Source organism: Staurois parvus, unplaced genomic scaffold, assembly GCF_062004578.1.
Source record: "Staurois parvus isolate SC_StPar_1 unplaced genomic scaffold, SC_StPar_1.0 ptg000264l, whole genome shotgun sequence".
Taxonomy (NCBI): Eukaryota; Metazoa; Chordata; class Amphibia; order Anura; family Ranidae; genus Staurois; species Staurois parvus.
Window position 1 is genome coordinate 7,203,939 of NW_028318060.1, and position 27,526 is coordinate 7,231,464.

The 27,526-nt window shown below is 39.7% G+C and overlaps 1 pseudogene; it reads left to right on the forward strand.

Annotated features, from left to right (window-relative positions):
- The window catches only part of LOC149459288 (isoaspartyl peptidase/L-asparaginase-like), a 91,017-nt pseudogene that overhangs the window by 29,892 nt on the left and 33,599 nt on the right, over nt 1-27,526 (forward strand).

The window sequence follows — 27,526 nt, forward strand, 5'->3', positions numbered from 1 at the left end:
CACGCAGGCACAGGGAGAACATGCAAACTCCAGGCAGGTGATGCTGTGGCTGGGATTTGAACCAGCGAACCTAGTACTGTCAAACGGAAGTGCTAACCATTTTAGCCAACACATTGTTAGGCATACAGATAACCTTTTGATTGCCCTTAGATGTTAACTGCTTCCCAGTCAGTGTCATTAGTACAGTGTCAATGTATATTAATAGCGCAGATCACTGTAAGATTTTTTGAGATTTTTTTCAGATATGTTTTATAGCAGAAAGTAGAAAATGTTCTTATTTTTTCAAAATTGTGGGTCTTTTTTCATTTAAATTGCAAAAAATAAAAATCCAAGTGGTGATAAAATACCGCCAAAAGAAAGCTCTATTTGTGTGAAAAAAAATGATATATATTTTGTTTGCATACACCATTGCATGACCACGCAATTCCCAGTTAAAGTAGTGCTGTGCCAAACTGCAAAAAATAGCCTGGTCACGACCCTAAGCCTACGGTCACAAATATCTGATCCTGAAACTGACCATAGCACCAATTACTGGTAAAATAAATTCAATCAAATTCACTTTCAACATGTGGGCTGATATAAGTTAATTTGAGGATAAACGAAGAGAAAGGTTTTTGTTTGTGGGGGCACACCTTGCCTTGTTCACCCCATCAGTGTTTCCAATTCTGGAATTCTCAGCAGCTGAAAGCCCTTAGCACCTTATCTCTTTACCAGGAGTTGCAAACCTGTACACAGGTAACAGATTTTTAACTCCTCTTTCTCCATTCAACCACTCAGTATTTCCTCTCACCTCCAGGAGAGTCTTTCCTCAACAAGATAGCCCACCTTCCTTTGAGGCAGGACTTTCATGAAGTAACATGACAGATACTATGTAACTCATATAATGTACTTTACTGGCTGTGAAAAGAATGCTGAATCACAGAAAATGCTGATGATTTCCCATTGTGTGGACAGCCTAACAGTAGCCCAATAGCACACAGCTTCTACAGAAGACCCAGCAAGAAGCACTGCTCCAAATACTACCACAGTACTGCGCTTTAGGTGGGGTAGCTCTGTGTCTCCAGCCGCCTGCCAGTGGTACCAGCCCTGAAACTCCTCCAACCACTTGCCTGTGGTGTTGGCCCAGAGATCCCTCCAGCTGTTTGTTTGTGTACCCTGACCAACCCTGGACTTCACTGTGAGAGATGTTGTGGAAGAGGCTAAGCATAAATAGCCATTTTTGTACTGTACTGTTTACTGAAATAGTGGTAGTTCTCCAGTATGTGTGGCTACGGAGCCTTACACTGTGCTGTACTGGCAGCTAGTGTCCTTATTGAGTCACAGAGACATTACTCTTATGAGCTGCTGTTTGTAAAACTTCATAATTGATTAAACATTATGCTGTGCTTTATGTGCGTCCTTTTGCATTTGGACCCTGTTTGTATTGCTAATCTGACTATGCACATGTTTAGTAAAATTTAAGATAAAGCTACCCTCTGTCCAATCATTTGGCTGATCCCTCATAGTCTACTATACTGCACTCCCCCTTTAAACACAACACAGAAGCACAGTGTTTCAATGAACATTCTCACAAAGATCAGCTCCTCTGCATAGCAGTTGTCACTCACAGTTTGTTGCTCCAGCAATAGATCTTACAAGAGCCAGTGAGCCAATTTAATATGGTGCAGAAACTGAAGTGGAGGTCTGGAGAACATTGGGCCACACACTGGGGTTTGGTGAGATACGAGAGACATGTTTGGGTATATGGGTTTATGCCTTGAGCTGGGGGAACTCTTGGGGATTTTCAAGCTAATTTGGTAGTAGGAGGTAGCACCTTAGCAACCTTTGCCATTTAAGTGGCTGACATGTTTGATTTAAGGTAGGCTTTTTTAAAACATATTGTTTTTTCTCCAACTGGAATGTTCTTTAAAGACCAAGTCCAGGTTTATATAAACTAATTCTACCCACTACCTACCAGATTTACCTAAACACACACTAGCCCACCTAGGGCTAAATTTGACTAACCACACTACTCATGGCTCTTACTTACCTCTGTTGCACAGCCTTTGTGTTCACACTTGACCATACCACACCTGCACAGTGGAGGCAAGTAAGGATCTAGGTTGAGGTTTGGAATGGATTATTCAGGTTAAGCTACGGAAGGCTGGGCAGGTGAATTAAGATTTGTTAGGGTAAACACAGATCTGTCCTGTAAGCAGATGCATACACTATATTGCCAAACGTATTGGGACACCGCTCCAAATCATTGAATTCAGGTGTTCCAATCAAGCACCTAGGCAGGCAGACTGCTTCTACAGACATTTGTGAAAGAATGGGTTGCTCTCAGGACCTCAGTGAATCCAAGCATGGTACCGTGATAGGTTGCCACCTGTGCATTCCATCTGTGAAATTTCCTTGCTACTAAATATTCCATGGTTAACTGTTAGTGGTATTATAACAAAGTGGAAGTAACTGGAAACAACAGTAACTCAGTACGAAGTGGTAGGCCACGAAAATAACGGGGCGGGGTCAGTGCATGCTGAAGCGTACAGTGCACAAAAGTCACCAACTGTCTGCAGAGTCAATAGCTAAAGACCTCCAAACTTGGTGTGGCCTTCAAATTAGCACAACAACAGTGCGTAGAGAGCTTCATGAAATGGGTTTCCATGGCTGAGCAGCTGCATCCAAGCCTTACATCACCAAGTGCAATGCAAAGCGTTGGATGCAGTGGCATAAAGCATGCCACCACTGGACTCTAGAGCAGTGGAGATGTGTTCTCTGGAGTGAAGAAACACGCTTATTTGTCTGACAGTCCGATGGACATGTCTGGGTTTGGTGGTTGCCAGGAAAACGGTACTTGCCTGATTGCATTGTGCCAAGTGTAACGTTTGGTGGAGGAGGGATTATGGTGATTTTCAGGGGTTGGACTTGGCCCCTTAGTTCCAGTGAAGGTAACTCTTATGCAGGCCATAGACAAGTTGAAAATCGGCCCATTTTTCAGCCAAAAAAAAAAAATCGCCTGATTTTCCCACTGTTAGTGGGTTAATTGGTCAGCCATTTTTCGGAGTTTTGGCACATTTTTTTTATCAGTAAAGTTGGAAAAAAATCTGCCGATTTTCCCGGCAATTATGGGCAAATCGGCCGATCGTTTTACCGATAAAAAATCTGCGCATGAGCCATGACCTGCAAGAAGACGAAAAAGAAGAAGAAGGAGAATTCCAGTACGCTATTATATTTTATATGAAGGGTTGCAACAATGTATCTATTTGTATCCGAATAAAACCATCTGTATCCGAAATGGATACAAATGGATACATTGTTGCAACCGCAATACTTTTTCGTGTCAAATATAATAGCGGAGCTCTCTGCAAGGGACAGAAGTAATTAAATGCCGGCCGTAGACGGGATGTAAATCGGCCAATTTTTTTTACCATTGGTGGTAACGTCGCCCTTTTGAACGACCGATTTTTCTTTTTTTTTTTTAAATGGACGGTTTTCGACCCTTCTATGGCCTGCATTAAGGCATCAGCATACCAAAACATTTTGGACAATTTTATGCTCCCAACTTTGTGGGAACAGTTTGGGGATGACTCCTTCCTATTCCAACATGACTGCGCACCAGTGCACAAAGCAAGGTCCATAAAGACTTGAATGACCTGCACAGAGTCCTGACCTCAACCCGATAGAGTGGAGACTGTGAGCCAGGCCTTCTCATCTGACATCAGTGCCTGACTTCACAAATGCGCTTCTGGAAGAATGGTCCGACATTCCCATAGACACACTCCTAAACCTTGTGGACAGCCTTCCCAGAAGAGCTGAAGCTGTTATAGCTGCAAAGGGCGGGGCCAACTCAATATTGAACCCTATGGACTAAGACTGGGATGATATTTAAGTTCACGTGTGTGTAAAGCCAGGCATCCCAATACTTTTGGCAATATAATGTAAGTGCTGATGGCTGCAACTAATAATACTGCAAATTAAAAAATAAAATAAAAAAATGAAAAAAGACTGCTAAATTAAATAATAGACAACAGGAAAGTTTAAAAAAAAAGAAAGATTACTTTGTGAGATGAGTTTCCTGTGGCATAACACTTATAAAGGAAGAAACAGTTGTGCAAAAGCATAATCAGTTAATCTATAGACACAATACAGTGTCTAGCTAACTTTCAGGTTTCAGTCAAGTAATTTAAAATGGCTATTCCCTAACCACTACTGTATTACAAGATGTCATGATCTCTTGCTTTGAAACAGGAAATGATTAATTGGATTATTCTTAAATGTGGTGCTATTGCCTGACTTCTGTAGGTAGGAGACACTGTAGAGCTCTGTAAACCAGTGAAATCATACAACAGAAATTAAAGTCATTTTTCAATGCGAGGATTGCCTTCTCATCGTATCTAACATTTTGTTCTGCCAACTATACTCTTTGTTTCACAACTCATGCTTTCACAGCTAAAAACACTGTAGAAAATGTCAGGAAATTCTGCCAAGGAATTCCAGCAGCAAGACTAAGAACTGTTTAACATTTTTTTGCGTTATCATTTCAAGTATTGATGGATCCAGCTTAAAAAATGTCACCTTGACTAATTGTCCAAAAATGACTGTCAATTGGAAAATCCAGGACAAATTATTTCTAAACATGTCTTGTGAATCTGTTGCATTTTTTTATTTTCTAAATACATGTTTTTTAAAAGCACATCTACAGCAAAAAAAGAAAAAAAACTCTAGCAATACACACCAAACTGAGCATGTGCAGAGTGACACCTAGGGCTCTGTACTATCAGCAGATGTATTGGAGACAGCAAAAGAAGAGGATGAGAGAAGAGAGCATCAAACAGCCTTTTTATATATGCAGATGATTAACCCCTTAGGTTCCACAGTGAGTATAACAAGCATGCTTTACTGCATATACAGAATTATTTTACTGTTGTGGGTTTAGTAACACATTAAAGTGTTACTAAACCCATGACCCTAAATTCACTATATCCCATCTTCCACAGTACACACAACATGGAAATGCAATTATCTTAGTAAATATAAATTCCTAAATACCTTTTCTCATCAGTAGTATATAGAAGTCTTGTGACTTCTATCAGTGTCCAGCAGAGTACTGGTTAAAGCTTGTAGGAGGCATTTTTATTCTCCCCTGATTGTCCTATGAGGCTGCAGAACCCCTGACCCTCTGTCTGGACAGTGCTGATTGGCCCTGTGCTGATCACATGCACTCTCCCAAGAAAAAAAAACCTCTCTAGTAATACACACAAATCTGAGCATGTGCAGCTTGCCCACACAGTTCTATTCTATCAGATGATGGATTGGGGACAGTAGAAGAAGGAGAGGATCAGAGAAAACAGATCAAAATACTTTATACACAAAAGCGGAGGATTAACCCCTTGGGTTCCACGGTGAGTATAACAAGCATGCTTTATTGCATATACAGACTGATTTTACTGTTGTGAGTTTAATAGCACTTTAACTATGCTGCCATCTTAGGACAAAAAGTATGTTACTGGCAGAATCACCAAGCAAAATAAAAGGAAAAACACCTAGAAAAAATAACAATTTAATTTAACATATAAGGCCTGTAAGCTGCAAAATGATATTGATTATTAATGTATTCTCTAGATTTCCCTGCTACTTTATTATTTAACTGATGTCCTCCCTTGGTGGGTCAGATGTGGTCCTGTTATTCTTGTGTCGACCCCCATGACTGATTTATGGGTCTCCTGCAATCTGCTATGCCTGTGTAAGCATATGCTCTCTGCTTATTTAATGGAGATATGTTTTTGAGTTATTGTTATCTTATTAATATCGTATCTTTCTATATACAGTGATGCGCTTTTAATATATTGGGTTTTGAAGAAGCCATACTTTGGCAAACTACCTTGACCTTACTACTGGAACAGCACGACTACTATATCAACTATTTACCAATTGTGAATGCCACACCTAATGACATCAGAACAATACTTATATTTCCAGTCTATTGAGAGTTTTCTATAACCTGGGGCCTTCTCATCCCAGGTTATCCTCTTTTATGTTGAGGGCACATTAATTGTTTTTATGAAAAATATTATTCTTTTTTTTATATGCGTTTTACCTATTTGTAATAAAATTATGGATTTTTTACATGTGATGTTACTGATGCTGAGCCAATAAGGCCAGTTTGTTTTTATTTTTGTGAGTTCTTTACTCAACCCACACCGTTCTACATTAGAAGAAGACTATAGTGATTTTTCAGAGTACTCTATAATTGTATATTATTGTATAATTGTGAAAGTGATTTTTGCCATGACTCTTACTCAATTTTCATGACTGTACATCATATACTGATTTATAGATTATAAATATATATATATTTATTTATCTGTTCATATGGACTTCATTACCTGTCGAAACACTAATGGGGAAATTTACTAAAACTGGAGCCCTTAGAATGTGGTGCAGCTGTGTAGCCAATCGTCTTCTAATTTCAGCTTGTTCAGTTAAGCTTTGACAATAAAACCTGGACGTGGATTGGTTTCTATGCACCAATTTTTGCACCATGCAGTTTTACTAAATAACTGCCTATGTATGCCAGATGGGTGTTCAGACAGTGGCAAGGTAGTGAAGGCAGAAAGAAAGACAGCTATGGCAGCTCTTATATTTCTATCTAGGTTTACAAAAAAAAAAAAAACACAACATGTGGCCAGTTTGATTTAAACCATGTAATTAAGACTAAAATAGCAAATGCCTAATAAAGCAGATGATATAGACAGGGCGCATTTGCTATTCTTTCTCTTTAGAAGTGTAGTAGTATTGCTAGCTTTCTTTGTTTTCTGCCTTTCCGGTTTCCTTTTTTCTTTATTAAGTGCACATAGAAATATTGTTCTGAAAGAAATAATAGCTCTACAACATTATTAAAGAATCTGTGTAAATGGTGAGTAGTAAATGAGGCATTTACTTCTTCAAAAACATCTGGTTGTGCTATAATTTACAGTATTTCTTTGTTTCCCAACAACCTTGACATCTATTACCGAGATGCAAATATGCTTTCCCTTTAGCTATCATTGCTGCCGTGGCTACCATTTCTTCATTTTCAATTCAAACTAAACATTGGTTTTGTGACCTGCAGCTAATATAATCATAGTGTTACTTATCAGCTTCACTGGAGAGGCTCTGACTAATATTAAAATTTGCAATTTGCTACCTGTATGAGGCAAGCTAGATGTGTGTTGTATTTATCCTAATAAATTTGCCTGAGTACTCTTGGATTTTTTTTTGCTTAAATTATAACAAATATTAACATAGAAATAGGAGCACACCACTGCATTTACTGCAAAAGTGACTAAGGTACTTTAATTGTACCATATTATGAGAGCGCTACAAGGATAAGTATTTACATTTCAGGTCACACGGCACCATTTAAAAAAAGTTTTTGCCTACTTGGTCAAATTAACCCTTTAATCATATATGAAATACACACAATCTGGCACTTTAAGGTCAACACTAAACATTTACAATTACGCATCAAGAATAGCCTAGTTCCCACCTTAGACAAGCCTTCCTGCACATAGAGGAAAAACACCTCGAAAAAATTAATTTAATTTAACATATAAGGCCTGTAAGCTGCAAAATGTAAAATGTTTTGTTCTTGTTCTACATTTTAAGTTTCATATGTATACAATAAAAACTATTATTTGGAAATAAAAAGGGAATGCAAAGAACACTTAGAGATATATTTTTAATAGATTTAAGTTCGGCAGCTCTAATTATATCTCCTCTTCATAAACATAGAAGAACGATAACAGAAAAAGATAAAGAAAAAGCAAAGTGAAGCTTCATCTCATTTACTAAGTTCTGGAGCAACTGCACTTATTTATTTTATTTACATTTACTTTGATTACACTTTTGAACAAGACCTATTGTCATAGCTTTGGGCAGTGACATGTACTCTTTGAGACATCAGGAGTCTATTAGACCCCTAGTATCTCCTCTGCCCTTCAAAGCATCTAATCAAACACAGATTGTGTTTAATCACATACTTTCCTGGCTGTAATGGGCAGGTAAACTCAGCTCTAAGACCAGAAGTGATGAAAACTACATTGCTTCCACCATCAGTCATCACAGAGGAGATGGGGGAATGGATGTTCTTCATCTCCTCTGTGGGCAACTGACCCGACCACTTACAGAGGCCCCAGATTTCCTGATGGAATAGGAGAACTGTCACGGTGTGCGGTCAGGTTCAGAGACCAGTAGCTATAGCAGCAGACCAACCAACAGGATAGGTAAACAAGCAGGTCACCCTGGGAAATGACGCAGGCGCGGGGCCTAAGCACTAACCGGTATTCACCAGAGCTCCTGATGGTGGAGATGGATTTTGCTGCGTGTTAGTACCAGGTCGCAGTTCTCAGGATCACCCCACCAGGAAGTGAGCAAGCCAGGATCCAGTAACTGATATGGCAAGTAAGGATGTAGCAGAAGCATAGTCAGTAAACAAGCCAGTAAACAAGCCAAGGGTTCGGTAACAAGCGGTAGCAGTTTGGGATGAGGCAGAATTGTAGTCAAGGAACAAGCCAAAGGTCAGTAGCGAAGGTATGGATGGCAGCAGGAGAGACAAAGCGAGATACTGGCTGGAAAAGGCACAATAATCTGGCAAACAGGAAGTGCAGATAAATGGCTTAAATCAGGAAGTTCATGGGAGGAGCAAGGAGTTCAAGGTTCTTCAGAAAACAAGGCACAAGGCAGGATTGTCCAATAGATCAGGCAGAGTATTGTCCAGCAACCCAGGTAGTTCAGTGAGAAGAGTTACTGCCTGACGCAGTAGAGGTCCCAGGTTCAAGTCCAGGCCCTGACAAGAACTCAGAAACAGCAGTGGGTGGTGGCAGGAGGGGTGGAGGCTCCGCAGAGCTACAAAAGTGACCAGGTGGGTATACAGCGACCCAGATCACTTTTGTGTGAAAGCACATCACTGGCTGTTAAAAAGATACCTCAGAACTACCTCTGAGGAAGTCCATAAGGGATGGGTGTGGTCAGTGATGTCATCATGCATCCCAGAATAACTGAGTGACACTGCTTGTAATGTGAAAGAGAGCCAGGACAGGCGGCTTCAACACAGTCTTTTATTGTTGCCAATTTTACTAGTCGGAACATGTGAGTATTTTTATCCATGCTGTGATTTTAAAAAAGATAATAGCAGTGAGCACTATGGAGTTCTTTGCTCTCTCTTGAGCTTGGCATACTACCTCAGGTGGATGTTGGAGGTATATGGATAAGTATTGCCTAACTGGATAATGGTTCACACTGTTGACCTTCAATTAATTTAATTAGGTGAGCACACAGCTACACAGGTAAAAGAGTGTGGGGTTGATCACTGGAGACACTGGAAGCTTTTTTTTTTTAGAAATTCTGAAAAGAAAGGTTTTTTTCACGTAGCGATTATCTATATTGCACAAACTGTGAACACTCTGTGAGCACTAGTAATATTTATTGTTTTTGGAACTTTGAAACATATATTTTGAAACATACAGTATATATAGTCATACATTTGCCCACATATTGGTGCTGAGTTTTTTTATGTATTTGTTCATTGATTGCAGCATCTGTTTATGTGTTTTTCACTTTTTCTGCTACATGTATGCATGTCAGTGTAAACACGTTTATGTATTTTTTTATTTCCTTGAAGTTATGTATTTCTTTACATTGCTTGATATACTATAGCCCTTTGTTTGTATGTATATATGTATTCAGTTTTTTAGATATTATTTGTAGGGTGAGGGGAGCACTGTACTAGTATACATTTATTAATTTGAATTTTGTGTGTGAATCACTATTTAGTGTGAGCTGTCTCCTAGCTAGTGTAGCACTACTGTCTTGAGGGTCACTAGATTTGTTTTGGGTCCCCCCTAAGCTCTGTACGGCCAGGCAACACACATTTTCCACACTTGCATATCCAGAGTCACTAATACAGTCCTTGAGTTGGTTTTTAGTTGTTTTTATTAAAGGGTTAACAACTTGTATGGGGTCTAGGGGTATAAGGGATGCCCAAGGAACTGCAAAACTCGAGGACAACTTCAAAGCAACAAGAACTGTAAAAAAATGTGATCATAAAAATAACAATGTCTCTTTAAAGAGCACTGAAGTCCCCTGATGCACCTCCCCAGACCCCGAATGAATCCTCCTCTTCACCTAGTTGCACTAAGGGTATCCCTGGTCAAGGGGTCCCAAGAGCTAACAGTGAATGAATGAAAACTAGTTGGCTCTTGCACCTTACCACCCTCTCCCCTTATCTGGCCCAGGGGATATAGGAGTAATCACACAGTCTTGTCCTGTTAGCTTGGTGGGTTGGCAGATTCCTTTAGGCCTTATGCTGTTCCGATTCCTTCCCTGCTGCCCAGGTTGTCCTCCCCAGGAGACGGTAGGACAGTAGAAATCCTACTGTTCAGAATCCTGCCTGTAGGTAGGCTCCTCTCCCTGGGGCCCCCTCCCAGACTCCACTCTCCAGCCTTCCTCTCAATCCATCTTCCACTCGACACTGCACTGCTCCCCAGGTTATGTGATATTTACGGGTTGTCCTTGGTTACCATGCCTCCTGCCTGGGGATTGGCCAAGGTCCCTCAAACATGCAGATCTTGGCCTCCTCCCCTCCTCCACCTCTGTTCCACAAAGTTCTCTCAGTTTCTGGAAAGGTGGGAGGGCTGCAGAATCCCTGACCTGTAGAACCTCCCAGCTTGTCCTGAGGTAAACTCACTACCTCACTCCCAAGCTGATTCATCCCAGGCTGCTACCCAGCCTCTACCTAACAAACAAACAAAAAACCTATCTAGCTAAACCTATAGGGCGTTACACTAGTAAATTTTTTCACATTTAAAATGTAGCACAAGGACATTACAACTTACTAGAAAACATCTGTATACTTACTTATTTTACGCCCATGCCAGTCATGTAATAACCCTGTGTCTGTCAGTAGGGGCTGCAGGGGTATGGAAACAACGGCTGGCAATGCCTGGGAACCGTTTCAACGCCCATAGGCTTCCTATTGTTCATCTGTTGATAGTGCTTCCTCCCCTTCATCATCCAGTTTTTACAACCTCTGGTCTAAAAAACAGCAGAAAAAAAATGATCATACCATAGTACAAAATAACACAATTTCCATGTGAATCCAAACCATTTTACTAAATCCTAAAAGGACAAACCATCCCATCATAGGCCACCCTCAGCCCTTCCCTAGGCTTAGTGACAAAGTCATCACTACTTGGGGGAGTGCAATAGATTCAAGGCATCTTATTTTTTCATCCTCTGGATGATGTATACCAGACTCACTATGTTTGATAATTTTCAAATGTTGACAAATGAACAGAATATATTAGCAATAATCATGTGATCTTCAATCCAACACAGAATTATACACAATACCTATTAGTGAGTACAGGAAAAAAAATAAATATGTAAATTCCAACAGACAGAAGGAGATTCACAAAAGTCCTGTCATCAGTGTCAGGACAAGTGAACATTATGAAATAAGCAGTGAGCTGGATTACACAGAGTTTTACTGTAGATTATTCTGGTTTTTAGAACAATATTCTATTTTATCACAGGAGTGTATATATACCTTTGCTATCTCAATAAAGTATGACAGTGAGCACTATCTGTTTCTTCTCTGTTCCATGCATATCTGCTTGATGTGATGTGCAGAGGAGTGGTGGAGAATTATAACTTGAGAGCGCCCCCCGTGATTTATCCTTTATAGTAAGAATGCTTATTTGACCTTTTATATTTTTTAATATAGGGATCATAATTGGAGGTGAACAGATTTATTTGTCACTGAGTGGAGTGCTCTCCTTTCACTGCTTGGGGGAATACCATCACGTAAGATTTAGGTATTGGTGACAGGACTGTTGCAGATCTCCTTTTATCTGTTGAATTCTACTTTACTAAGGATTTACTTATTTCATACTGTTAACTTGTTAATATTGTAAATATTTTGGGGATAGGAAAAATCTTCCAATGAGAACACCTGTATCAAGGATCACTTTTCACACGTAGTTAGTATTCCACAAAGGCATGCCCATTTGTAGTTCAATGGTCAAAGTACGAACATAATCACTCTATAAGTCATTCCCTTAAATGGCTGCAATTAACGGATATTCCATTAAGGCATGTGTATCCACAACTTAAACGTTAAGATAAGATGCAAATATAGCCTTGGTTTCATGGATCCTGAATCCATAAACATAGATTTAATATCTTGTATGTGACATGAGTTCTATCTGTATTGTATAACAGAGAACCCTGGCTCTGTCCATCACCCCCTCTAAGGGGGTCCTTAGGATTCTAAACTGCAGTGCTCTAATGGGTCCAACCACATGGGTAGGTGGGAGGGGGTCTCACACAATGATATCTACGTATTTTCTCTTAGAAATTGGGACTTATAGAGCTCCCAATTTTATTATTCATATGACTTCCCATTTACACCTCCATTCTTCTCATTGAGGTCTTCTATATAGTATTCTCTGACATGTCGCTATTATTGAGCATTAGGTTCTTTTACTCCTTTTCCTGAGAAAGGCAGCCATTTGAAAATACATTATTTAATAATTTATATCGACTTTGTACTACTGTTGATGCTGTGAGATTTGTGGAAAAGAAGGAATTAAAGTGTAACTAAAAGCAAAACTTTTTTTTTTGTTTTGGATAGAGTGGAGAGGGATTAGAACCCCATCAGTTGTTATTGCTGTCTGGTTCCCCATTAGGGAGATTCAGCCTCTCTATTTCTCCTGTTTACCTTTATCACCAGAAATTAAAGTAAAAGAAAATCACAACATTTTGCATTGACATCAGAACACTAATAGAGGGGAAATCTTCCAATGAGATTCCCCCACTTTGGAGGGATTTCTTCTCACTTACTATTTTGACTATGGGACAGGACATTAAGAAAAATATTCCCAATGGGACACAGATGGTAAAAAAAACTGACAGGGGTTATAGCACTCCCTTAGGCTGGCCATACATTATACAATTTTCTTGTTCAATTTCATTTAGATTTACCATTAAACTATGTAGTGCAAAGGCCTGCCTGATTGCAAACAAACTGAAAGTGCTTAGGTTTCACCTCATATTATATGGTTTTGGTAAATCTATAGAAAAATTGTGTAATGTATGGTCACCCTTGCTCTATCCAAAATAAAAAAATAAAAGCAAGGAAAAAACCTTTCTAAAAAAATAACAACTTTTAATGACAATTTATTTTCTAAATAAAATCAGTCTGCCCACCAGGTAATGGTGCAAAGTGCATACAATGTAACTTATGTGAAATTTAAGACTTGATTCCACTTTGAAAGGTTCACTAAAATACCTTTACAATTGCACTAAAAGGTTTCTTAGCGTCGCTTAGCACTGGAGCATTCTAACGATGCTCATTAAGTTGCCCTGCTCTACAGCATTTTCCCTTACTTGTACCTATTTATTACAGTTTTGTAAGAAAGGATAACACTTGCTGACAAGGACCTATTTACAGTAGGAGTGCTGATACCAATTTTCAGAGAATACAGTAGGGGAGATTTGCTGACATCAGCCTTCATAAAAACAGCTGCTGGTGTCAGTGCTTATATTTGTAAATTATTGTGCAACACATTCTTGCATTATACGACTCATTTGGACCCCTAGGGTTTACTCCACTATGGCAGTTCTGAGCTATATATCTTTACTATTAGTTGGAATGCCTTTTTTTGTCCTAAAAGGAAACATTACTGTCTGTGCAGTATACATCTTACATTTACCAAGTGTTACATTATGATATCATTCTATGTTTGCTTTCTTAAAAGGCAGACTCTTAAAGGGTTAATCTACCCAAAAGTGATATTACAGGTAAAGGTAAAGCTTGTTGGGCTAAGCCAGCCCCTGGCTTCTTAAATATCTTGGACATGAACATTTAGATCTTTTTGTCATCATTCATTATCTATCTGTGCCTAGGAGTTTTGGGGTTTTCTCTGCACCTCTGCATGTTTGAACACCTCCTATTGCATTCTATGTAATGTAAAATGGATAAAATTCCAGCAGGTACAGTGGGAACCCTTCATAATGGCCACATTAATGGGCAGACCCAGGAACTCAAAGTTTAGGTATTTCAACAATATAGTGCTGGAGAGACAAAAGAAATGGTTCATTTTAGATGGGCTTCTATGTTTTATTGGTAGAGGATGATTTGGGAAGTTTTGTCTTCTAAAGTAAACAAAGTAAAAAGGAAAAATAATTTACATCACAAGAAAAAAAGTTACTATGAAAGATCATATATGGGGGTGCACAAGTCCAGTCACCAATGGGTTGCAGGTAGACCAGGATAGGGGCAATCTCCAACCCCTTTTCATAGTGGACTAAACCCCATTTATTAAAAAAATACTCCTTATAAGAGAAATCCTACAAACATGGGTTGGAAGTCTGCCTACCAAAGGCTACAGACAGACATTTAATATTATGTTCAAACTAATAGTACAATGTACACAACATGTTTAAATATGGAAGAAACTTCACTTGGTTATCCCCTGAAGAAACTAGAGGAGGTGAAACATATTGGGTGGGGTTATAAGATGTTTACCATATTTTACCAATGGGTTATTATATTATAAAGAATTTGTTACAGTAAATGTAGCCATGCCACTGGCATTTCCCCCCAGGAATAATTTTGAAATCTAGAGAGCAACGTGAAGGTTAGCAGTAGATTTTTCTCCCATTAATTATTTATCTTTGCTTGGAGTACATGAGAATTTCCAAGGGAATTAAGTAAAACTTTGCTTGAAACATTCTTTCCTTTATGTGCCAGTGGGAGTATGCTTATTTCACTGTATGTGGTGTGCTGCAGTGGATTTCATTTAGAATTTACCCCAATATACAAGTACAGAAAGTGCCAACTGACCCACACTGCAGCACACCACAACATACATGCTGTGCATTGTGGAGTTTTGTTTGAATGAGACAAAACATTTTTTAACATTTTGTATTGTTATATAGTGGTTGAACCTTCAGCAGGCCTAGAAGTATTAAAAATTGGGTTTACAATTTTATCCAGTTTAACAAGAAATTAGTTTTGCAAGGTATAATTGGTAGTCCATGGTTCTGTATGAGATATACCCTCATTTACATTTAAACTTGGGTCTTTGTGTTTGATTACAGGGGAGCTTAATTGTCACGTACCTGGTTGTGAAGCCTCCCGCTCGGAGCCACAGATAGTGGGTACAGAGGGCACCGAGCCAGGAGTGGCAAAAGTACCCACCGTCTTGAGATGACTGTAGGCAGGTGATGACCCAGGAGACCAGGATGCAGGCCAGGTGCGGATGCAGGAACGTAGGTGCAGCAGCAGGTAGGTATGGTGGCAACCAGGATGCAGGCCAGGTGCAGATGCAGGAACGTAGGTGCAGCAGCAGGTAGGTATGGCAGCAACCAGGATACAGGCCTGGTGCAGATGCAGGATAGTCAGAGATAAGCCGGGTCAGTGAAGGCGGAGTTCTTTCGTAGTCAGGGTCAGATCAGATACAGGCAACAGGATCAGGTTATGGGTGCAGGATGTTGTAGACCAGAAGGCATAGGCTAAAGTGTATTGGTAATTTAAATAGCCCGCCTTGCGATGACGTGCACGCCGATGCAAATGCGCGTAAACGAGCGCTCCCGCGCATGCGCACACGTACCGCCAGGGCTGACAGGGATCCGGCACCGGAGCATAGATGTGCGCTGGTGAGTGGATGATCCCTGACATTAATATTAATGTGGAAGCCAAGTAAAGTAAAAAGTTTAGGCATCATATTTACATAGTTGGTTTAAAATAAGAAACCTCCAATAATATATATTTCCTGATCCTCAAAGACATTACAATATTATTTACTTTTAATAAATTAAGGACTAGGTGCAGTCAGAATTAGAAAAAAATAATAGAGAAAAATCAGCACAAGTGACTTAACTTACAGGCTGTAGGATGTGTCTCTCGTGTTTATGCTTTCCTTTTAGAAGAAATCCTGCACTGTCCATACATCCCCACCCCAACTGCTGTAATTTTCCAGGGAGGTGGGAGTTAATAGAAATAAGGTGTCTCAGGCTCACTCATTAGGCGTGCCCCACTATGCCTGCTCAGTTACACCATTCATAGAAGCCGTATTAAAGCTTCTATGCATAAAAGTGATCTATGAATTTCAATTATCCACCTGTCCTCCATTCATAGATCCTGTTTCATTCATAGAAGCTGCAGTACTGGCTTCTATGAATGGAACAGCTTGACTGAAAAAGCAGACAGTTGGTTTTTCTTGAAGAGAGCCTGTGACAGTCCCTTAGTTCTATAAACCTCCACTGCATGAGAAGATTACAGCAGTGTGTGAGTGAACCGAGGAGGACTTCACTTAAAAGAAGAGGCATCAGCACAAGAAACACTCCTACTGACTGTAAGTTACATCCCTTGTGCTGATTTTTCTGTTTTTTTTTTATTTTCGGTGTACTTAAGCTTTAATATTAGAAGCCATTTATAGTTTTCTCACTTAGAAATAAATTCAATGTTTTTTGAGGCAATGTATACAGTGAGCTAGAACCAATTTTTTTGGTGGGTTAGTTTATATTTTCGCAGCTCTTTTGGAAAAGAACCCTTTCTAAATGTGGAGCTTTTTTTTTCAATTGGAACTGCAACACAACAGTTTGAATGGACCCTAAAGGAATGGCTCACATGAAGGTAATTAAAGCGGTAGTAAACTCCGCTTATTTATCTTGTACCTACAGGTAAGCCTATAATAAGGTTTACCTATAGGTACTATGAATATCTGCTAAACGTGAACCATTTAGGAGATATTTACATGTGCAGCAGCTGGTGGCGTCACTGAGGCATTTACATTGCACTCTCAATGGACGGCTAGTCTGCGGTGCATACTAGCACATTATGACATGAGCCTGCAAAGGGGCCAGTTTTTTTTTGTTTTTTGTTTGTTTGTTTTTTAAATTAGGTTTACTACTGCTTTAAGAGCTCATAGGACAAAAGGAATTGAGGCTGCACAGCATTTCTAGCACATAACACATCTGTTATTCCAAACTCATTAAAGGAAACATGCACTGAGGGAAATGTTGAAGTTGCCATCAATGACCTCCTAAAGAAAACACCAGTTATCTCTGGCTTTAGACATTTAACTAGGACAAGCTTATATGCATACTTGTGACTTGGAAAGCTCCAAATCCATTGGATCAGCATTCAGCTATCGAACTACTTTAGATCAACAATGGTAGCCTCCACACCACCTCACTACAGGTTTCCTTTAATCTAAATGTCTTTTCAGACCAAAGCTGCATTAAGGTTGACAGAGCATTCTAGGTCCAATTTCTCCAAAAGCTTTGGAGCTAACCATTAGTTCCTTGGGATCAACTGGTGGGGGTCTAGGGTACAGCAATCACCAATGATCCCAAACCAAACGCTTTGCTGAAAGTGGGAATCTTTAAGGTTGGCTTGCATTCATTTACAGAAAGTTTACTCACTTCAGGTCTGGCGTTACTTTGTGTGTCATAAAAATTATAGATGGCAGGTTTCATTCCTCTTACTGGTTAACAGTTTTAATTAGTCTGTGTGAGCAGCAGATGCTGCTGTTGTTGATCTGCTCAGCATGTTTAGCAGCTGAGTGATAAATTGCTATTTTTTGTGCTGAGTATCTTCACATTGGAATGGTGCACATGTTCAGCATTAAATAAGCTTTACATTTTAAAAGTGTAGAATGTGATAAAAAAGATAATTATGATGAAGTGTAGTCACAGTCTGATGGACATTTTGTGGGAAAACAATTTAAAAATGGACCACAATGGAAGTTGAAAAAGCAGAGATTAGATAAAAATCACCTTTAAAGTGTGACCTTTTCACAAAAAAAATAAAAGGTGAACTAAAACTGTACATCCTCCCCACCCAGTCCCTGCTGCACTTGCCTCTGTGGATGATTAGGTTTCACTGGCCACGAGTCCAGTTCAGGGGTCAGGGGATTTGTTATCCCCTTCTTTCCTTAAGGATGCTGGGATGGATCTGATAGATCAGTGCCATCATGTGCCAGCACGTGATCGATCAGAACCACTCTGATCCATCTTGGAAGAAGACCTCTGTTTTCAAATCCCTAGACTCCTGCAATGGCTGCATGGGCAGTGAAAGCTAATCATCTACAGAGGTAAGAGCAGCAAGAACCAAGGGGTGGGGGGAGGGTGTACAGTGTTTATTCACCTTTTATTGTTTGTGAAAAGGTAATCTTACATTTGAAACAAACTCTGAGGCTTCACCATCCAAAGGATCACATTTTTTTCGGTCAGTAATTGACCTACAGCTGAGATGCTCTCCTGATGGACCTCAAGCAGTGGAACAACGCTAGGCTGTCAAGGTCCCAACTCTGTATTTAGTATTTGTCTGCAGCCCCACTAGGACCCGATCATCTAGCGCTGATGAACCTTTTTAATTAAATACAACCATTTAATGCCCAAATCGAGCATGCATGTGTAGCATACTCCTAGGTACTGTAACTAGGGAGAGCTAACTAGGCATTTTCAGCTAGGAAGGTTGAATAGCAGCCTGGGTTGAGTCAGGGTGTTATTTTAGGTCAGGGCTGAGAGGTTCTGCAGGTTAGTTCCCTGATACCTCCCCTTTCTCTAGAAACTTGTTGAAGGTTCTAGAAGCAGTGGGCCGAGGTGAGGGGGAGCCGTCCTGCACACATACAGGATCTTGGTCAATCCCCAAGCAGGAGGCTTGGCATGGGGCCAGGGCAGCCTTTAAGTGTGGCTGAGCCTGCTCAGCAGCAGGAGAGTTCAGGTGGAAGATGGAGTGAGAAGGTTTGAGTGTGGAGCCTGGAAAGGGGCCCAGGAGAGGGGCCTATTAGCAGGCAGGAGCTAGAAGGTAGAGAGTACAGCCTGGAAAGAGCCAGCCTAGCATAAGTCCTGAAGGCAGCAACCAACCCACAAGCTTGCAAGAGAAGACTGAGTAAGTAATCTCACACCCCCTGGGCCGGATATGGAGAAGAGGACATTCTGGTGGGAAACCTGACTAACCCCCATCTGGAACTGCTAATTTTAAAGGTGGAAGATTCTGGGCCCCCTCACCCAGGGATTCCCTCAGGCAGCTGGGTAAAGAGGAGAACTCAGCTGGGGTCTGAGGTGGCACACCTGGAGGACTGGAGAGCTCTTCCAACCAAGAGACTTTGCTGTCTAACGGACTTGCACATAGTTGCTAAGGAGTTTGTCCTCAGTTCACACTTCCCTTGGGCATCCCATGCACCCCTATACCCCATCAATACCCCTTAATAAAATAAAAAAAATAAATTCAAGGACTGTTTACTGTCTCCTATGTGCAAGGTCTGAAGAAAATGTGTGTTGCCTGGCTGTGCGTGACTATAGGGGGATCCAAAACTCAGAAACTCTAAAAGGGGTAGAGCTGCGCATGTTTAAGATTCACAAGTTCTCTGCTTTTGCTATACTTCCCTTCTTCAATTTTTGATTCCTGTTGTTCTAAAACACCTTTAAAATCAATTTTTTTTGTGATGGTCATGTGAAATGATGACTTCAACATGTACTCAGCTTCAATAGGCTGGAGACGTGAAACGGCCCACATGCATCACACAAAAGTGATGTGCGCTGCTGCTCTGGGAATATCTGTTACAAAAGGCACTAATGCAGGCCATAGATGGGGAGAAAAACTGCAGATTTTTCTTTTAAAAAACGAAAAATCGGTTGTTCAAGTGGCCGATGTTACCATCAATGGTAAAAGAAATCGGCCGATTTTCTACCCGTCTAGAGCCGGCAAAAAGTGTCCCTGCAGAGAGCTCTGCTATTTCTTTGACAGTTCTCTGACAGTTCCTTGACATTTATAGAAGTTGCAACAATGTATCTATTTGTTTCCATTTAGGATACAGATGTTTTTATTCGGAAACAAATAGATACAATGTTTCAACCGCTGTAAATGTGAAGGAACTGTCAGAGAACTGTCAGAAATAGCGGAGCTCTCTGCAGAGACACTTTGCTGGACTGGAATTCTTCTTATTTTCATCCTACTTCTTCTTCTTCATCCTCTTCTTCTTCTTCTTCTTCTTCTTCTTCTTCTTCATCCTCATCCTCATCTTCTTCATCATCCTCATCCTCTTCTTCATCCTCATCCTCTTCTTCATCCTCATCCTCTTCTTCATCATCCTCATCCTCTTCTTCTTCTTCTTCATCCTCATCTTCTTCTGCATCCTCATCCTATTCTTCTTCTTCATCATCATCCTCTTCTTCTTCCTCATCATCCTCATCCTCTTCTTCTTCCTCATCCTCCTCTTCTTCTTCATCTTCATCCTCATCCTCTTCTTCATCCTCATCCTCTTCTTCTTCATCATCATCATCCTCATCCTCTTCTTCTTCTTCTTCATCCTCATCCTCTTCTTCATCTTCTTCATCCTCATCTTCTTCCTCATCCTCTTCTTCTTCCTCATCCTCATCCTCTTCTTCTTCCTCATCCTCATCCTCTTCTTCTTCCTCATCCTCATCCTCTTCTTCTTCCTCATCCTCATCCTCTTCTTCTTCATCATCCTCACCCTCTTCTTCTTCTTCATCCTCTTCTTCTTCATCCTCATCCTCTTCTTCATCCTCATCCTCTTCTTCTTCATCCTCTTCTTCTTCATCCTCTTCTTCATCGTCTTCCTCTTCTTCTTTTTCTTCTTTTTGTCTTCCTCTTGCAGGTCACTGCTCATGCGCAGATTTTTTATCGGTAAAAAATCGGCCGATTTGCCCACTAATTGCCGCGAAAATCGGCCGATCGGCAAAATCGGCCGATTTTTTTCCAACTTTACCGAAAAAAAAAACGGCCAAAATACCGAAAAACGGCCGACCAAATCGCCCACTAACGATCCGAAAATCGGCCGATTTTATTTTTGGCCGAAAAATCGGCCGATTTTCGACCCATCTATGGCCTGCATAAACCTAGGTCAGTAGTAGAGGCAGGGGCATATAGTGACAATAAATCATTATGCCCCTAGCATAGTTGCTATGTAACTCAGAGAAGATAGGTTGTGCCAGGAGGGGCTGGGTGATGCATGAAGTCATACAGCCTGAAGTGGCACCCACAGAAATGCAGAGGATTGGAGGCACAGAGCAGATAAGAGGCACATCCATTTTCACATTGTGAATAATGTAGCAATGTCTTCCACAGCTCAGCAAGGAATCTACTGTCCTTTGCTACTCCACACTTTGATGATGCTTTCGCTCTTCTGCACTAGCAGAGTTAGGATTCCAGATATGGGAGATCATGTGACAGTGCTCAGGCTCTGAGCAGCTAATCACCGGGCCCAATACTGCCATTTGGAGTGGGGATAGTGAAATCAGCCACCCAGGTAAGCAATGACAACATCCAACAGTGGAACTTCCCCAGGATGGGTTCCTGCAGCAAAGAAGCTGCAGGAAAGAGTAGATGGTGTTCTGCATGTTTCATCTTTTATGTTCCTGCAAAATTTGTGTTACACGGGGAGTTTTACTAAAACTGGTGCACACAGAATCTGGTGCATCTGTGCATTGTAACCAATCAGCTTCTAGGTTTTATTGTCAAAGCTTAATTGAAGAAGCAAATGTTAGAAGCTGATTGGTTACTATGCACATCAAAAATGACCAAAGATTTCCCAGCACACTTACCAGCTAGCCTGCAAAAAAACAAACAAACCAAAAAAAACCCAAATTACCCTGTCTAACAATTCACGTTAAAAACAGAGGATTTCGTTTACACACATTTGCAAATATACTGTAGGCATACGCCGCAAGGCTCCTCTGTGTACTGGGGTTCTAACGCTGCTGTGTGTATTGGGGTTCTAAAGCTATATCTTTCATAGTCCCCAAATTTGGAATACATATATTTTGTGCAGGCTAGCTGGTAAGCATGCTAGGAAATCTTTGTTTGTAATGTGCGTTTCCCCTCCATGTGCACCTTACTACAAAGGCTAGTTATAGGTTGGGGTGGTTGCCTCTTTTTGTTGTACAGTTGGTTACTATGCACAGCTGCACCAGATTCTATGTACACCAGTTTTAGTATATATTCCCATAGAGTTCAATAGTTTTGCATGAAAAATGCACCTAAACACACAATGCACCCACAGTGTCTACAATCACACCTGTAACCCACTTCCAATATGGAGTTGTAAAGGAGGCTTTAGGTAAACTTGTCTGTATAATAAAGTGTTAAGCTGGCCATACACTGGAAGTTTTAACTTGTTCAGCCCAGAGGGGATGAACAGGAGAAATCTATTGATTCTATATTCCAAGCTAAAACAATGCAAATGTAAGAATCTCCACCACCAGCTATTGTATTCTGAAAGCCGGCACTCATGGTTTCTACAATACCCAAACAGTGGCTGCATCTGATTGGATGGAACCATTGTTTGGCTGACAATTTCCACCTGGTTTCTTGGATTTTCAGATCGAGGATGGATGTCGGGTGGGAGGTTGCTGAAAGGGCCCTTAGCGACCAGTCTTTAGAAAGCAGCTAAAATGTGCTTCATGTATGACCGGCTTGGTTCCAAGAAAAGATCGCAGCACTGAGGTCTCTTGCTTTATACTCCAAGGTTATCTATAACCACAAATATTTAAATATCGCTTTTATAATTCTATTGGTAAGATACTTTTTAACTGATACAGGCATCCTTATAGAGACAATGGCAAAAGCAAAGGAATTACAGTTCTCACAAAGCATGGCTATGAAGAATATGGAGACCACCGACCTTCATTAAAGTGGTTGCGATAGCATCAACAAATATACTTAGCAAGGTTGGCCAGCATTGTAAGAAACTTAGAAGAAGGGATGTTCATTAACCCTGGTGTAGTAATGTGTAGTATCAGTGTCATCAATGCTATTAAACTCACATGTCCATTAAAAACCACTGTAGGAATTGATATGCTCAGAATCAGACTAGCAGCTATTACCTCATTCAGAAGCTGCTTAGTGGAGGGAGGAAGGAAAATCAATAGAATTAAAAGACCTCAAGAACAGACTGGACTGCAGGGGTAGCGCAGAAAAACACAAGAGAATTGCAGAAGATCCCCAGGCTGCCAGTTGTGTATTAATGATCTAAAGTAATACAAGTAAAAAGGTCTTTTGATTTATAATTAGTAATTTAGAATGCGTGGAACCTGGGGTCCATCAAAATCAGCATAGTTAAGAGGTTCCCAAGTCTGTCTTTAAAAGTTTGGTCAGCAGAAGTGCATTTATTTAAAAAGGTTGTGACCACTTATTTCATATATTTTATATTAATAAAGACTAATCAAGAAATTACTGAAAAGACATGTACTCTTAAAAACATTTTCTCTAGCATTTAAGAGTTACATGTAATATCAAAAATTTGCAGCTTTTATCACATTGAAAGATTAGAGTGACAGCTGGAAACATAAAGGCAGCACAGTGGCTAAATGGTTAGCACTTCCACCTGGCAGTACTAGGGTTGTTGGTTTGAATCCCAGCCATGGCACCACCTGCCTGGATTTTGCATGCTCTCTCTGTGCCTGTGTGGGTTTCCTCCAGGTACTCGGGTTTCCTCCTGCACTCCAAAGACGTGCTGGTAGGTTAATTGGATCCTGTCTAAATTGGCCCTAATATGTGTATGTATGAATGTAAGTTAGGGACCTTAGATTGTATGCCCCTTGAGGGTTGGGGACTGAGGTGAATGTACAATATATATGTGTAAAGCGCTGTGTAAATTGACGGCACTACATAAGTACCTGAAATAAATAAATAAAATGTTATTGGAAGACATGATTATTTTCTCAGTTCTAAGGGTCCATTCACACCAGATGCGCTGGCACATTTCAACATGCGCCAAAGTAAGGGCTGTTAAAAAATAAGGTATGTTAAAGGGAGCAGTTCACACTACTGCTTTACACTGATATGTGCTGGATTGTACTTTTTCCAGCACAATGTGACGCAATGAATAGTAAAGTGTGTAAGTACAGCTCTGCTGAACATGCAGTAAAAATAGCAGACCAGCCACTGTTTCAGTTCTATTGATTTAACCACTTCCCGTCTGGCCCATGTGCATAAATGGCTGGACGGGAGCAGTGCAGGAGCGGGTGGCTGTTTATAAACGGCCTCTACATTCACTGCCTGTGCGCGCTCCCTGGGAGCGCGCGGCACTGCAATCCTGTGCCCGCTGTGTCTGGAGGCTGTACAGGACCTCTGTGTGAGGTCCCGATAATGTGATCACTGATTGGCCAATCAGTGATCACATGAATAGTAGTAAGCAAGATGTCACTTCCTGACATCATTGCTTACTACTAGCAAAATCTGTGAATCATCACAGAGGTCACATGGTACAAGGCTATTCAAAACAGCCTTGTATCATGTGACAAGCTGTGACCAATCACGGCTCTCACAGTATTTCTCAATGGCTGCAAGAATGCAGCCAGAGAGAAGGAGAAATTATTGTTTGTACAGCCTTTATGGGTGTAAAAGCAATCGGTGTAAAAAAAAAAAAATCTTCATCACCCCCCGCAAGTAGTACAGTGTCACTATGGTGACACTGTACTGCTAGGGTGACAGTATGTTAAAAGAAAAAAAAATATAAATAATAATATATTAAAAAAAAAAAAATTTAAAACAATTTTTTGAAAAATTATAATTTTTGGTTATAAACTAATTTGGGTTATTTTTTTTTACTAAAAAGATAAAAAGATAGCTGAATAAATTTTGGTCAAGATTTATGAAGAAAAATTATTTATTTGCAAAATTGTATAAGAAAAACACTTTTTTTTCAAAATGTTTGGACTTTTTCATTTATATAGCAAAAAATAAAAATCCCAGTGGTCAATAAATACCACCAAAATAAATTTTTATCTGTCTCAAAAAAATGCTAAAAAATTCATATGGGTACAGTGCTGCATGACCGAGCAATTGTCATTCAAAGTGTGATAGCCCTGAAAGCTGAAAATTGGCCTGGACAGGAAAGTGTCCGGACTTGAAGTGGTTAATAAAGCATTGCCATCGGGCATATTGACTGCTGGTTGCATATGTCATTACATGATCACTCTGGCTTTCACCACTTGCGTAGAGGGCAGCAAGCAGTGCATATTCCAGAACACTGACATTGTCATTCTAGCCTCTGCTGACTCCAACCCCAGCGCAGAAGTAAAGTATTTGCTATGTTTGTTTCACCGCTTGTGCTCTGTTTTTCTTGGTTTTAAAAAATACGCCAATATTTAAATGGGCAGCACAGTGGTTATATGGTTAGCACTTCCACCTGGCAGTACTAGGGTTGTTGGTTCATATCCCAGCCACGGCACCATCTGCCTGGAGTTTGCATGTTCTCCCTGTGCCTGCGTGTGTTTCCTCCGGGTACTCCGGTTTCCTCCCACACTCCAAAGACATGCTGATAGGTTAATTGGATCCTGTCTAAAATTGCCCTAATATGTGTATGTATGAATGTGAGTTAGGGACCTTAGATTGTACGCCCCTTGAGAGTTAGGGACTGAGGTGAATGTACAATATATATGTGTAAAGCACTGCGTAAATTGACGGTGCTATATAAGTACTTGAAATAAATAAATAAGATAAATAAATGTTCCCTCCTGAAAGGTTGTCGCTAGCCCCTGGCTATCAGTCTTTATCAGGCTGTTGAAGGTACGACGCGTCGGGGAGATTGACTTCATCATCAGAAATGACAGCAGACATACACATACACACAGTGATAGTTGAAATCAATCTCTCAAGTTTATTATCGGGAAGGAAATTAATATAACAGAAAAAAGAAAGGTGGGGGGGCACAGAGTATCAAAAAGCTGAGTTGTCCGTAATTGATTGGCTGAATATAAAAAGACAACATTGACGTCAATTCTGAAAAGTGATGAGAAGTGGAGTTTAACTTTCCCAGGAATAAAAGTTTTCTAAATTGTTTTAAAACACTTATCTACTACATACAATAGAATCTTGCTAGATACTTGTCAAGGCTATGAACATGACTTTCTCAGGCCTTGAAATCAGTTACATGTATCCAACAATTATTTTCCCATGGGACAGAAGTAGAGATGAGCGAATCGAACTTGGCGAAGTGGAATTCGTTTTGAATATTAGGAAAAATTCGATTCGCATCGAATCCGAATTTTAGCAAACTTCGGATGCACAAATCGAATTTTCCCCGATCAGCCGGCAAAAGTGTCACTGCAGAGAGCTCCGCTATTTCTGACAGTTCTCTGACAGTTCTGACAGTTCATTTACAGCGGTTGAAACATTGTATCTATTTGTTTCCATTTAGGATACAGATGTTTTTATTCGGAAATAAATAGATACAATGTTTCAACCGCTGTAAATGTGAAGGAACTGTCAGAGAACTGTCAGAAATAGCGGAGCTCTCTGCAGATACACTTTTTGCTGTACTGGAATTCTTCTTCTTTTCATTCTTCTTCTTCTTTTCATTCTTCTTTTCATTCTTCTTCTTCTTTTCATTCTTCTTTTCATTCTTCTTCTTCTTCTTCTTTTCATTCTTCTTCTTCTTCTTTTCATTCTTCTTTTCATTCTTCTTCTTCTTTTCATTCTTCTTCTTCTTTTCATTCTTCTTTTCATTCTTCTTCTTCTTCTTTTCATCTTTTCATTCTTCTTCTTTTCATTCTTCTTCTTCTTCTTTTCATCTTTTCATTCTTCTTCTTCTTCTTTTCATTCTTCTTCTTCTTCTTTTCATTCTTCTTTTCATTCTTCTCATTCTTCTTTTAATTCTTCTTTTCATTCTTCTTCTCATTCTTCTTTTCATTCTTCTTCTTTTCAATTCTTCTTCTTCTTTTCATTCTTCTTCTTCTTCTTTTCATTCTTCTTTTCATTCTTCTTCTTCTTCTTTTCATTCTTCTTTTCATTCTTCTTCTTCTTCTTTTCATCTTCTTTTCATTCTTCTTCTTCTTCTTTTCATTCTTCTTCTTCTTCTTCTTCTTTTCATTCTTCTTCTTCTTCTTTTCATTCTTCTTTTTCTTTTCATTCTTCTTCTTCTTCTTTTCATTCTTCTTCTTTTCATTCTTCTTTTCATTCTTCTTCTTCTTCTTTTAATTCTTCTTTTCATTCTTCTTCTTCTTCTTTTCATTCTTCTTCTTCTTCTTTTCATTCTTCTTTTCATTCTTCTTCTTCTTCTTTTCATTCTTCTTCTTCTTCTTTTCATCTTTTCATTCTTCTTTTAATTCTTCTTTTCATTCTTCTTTTAATTCTTCTTTTCATTCTTCTTCTCATTCTTCTTTTCATTCTTCTTCTCATTCTTCTTTTCATTCTTCTTCTTCTTCTTTTCATTCTTCTTCTTCTTCTTTTCATTCTTCTTTTCATTCTTCTTCTTCTTCTTTTCATTCTTCTTTTCATTCTTCTTCTTCTTTTCATTCTTCTTCTTCTTCTCTTCATTCTTCTTCTTTTCATTCTTCTTTTCATTCTTCTTCTTCTTCTTTTAATTCTTCTTCTTTTCATTCTTCTTCTTCTTCTTTTCATTCTTCTTTTCATTCTTCTTCTTCTTCTTTTCATTCTTCTTCTTCTTCTTTTCATTCTTCTTTTCATTCTTCTTCTTCTTCTTTTCATTCTTCTTTTCATTCTTCTTCTTCTTCTTTTCATTCTTCT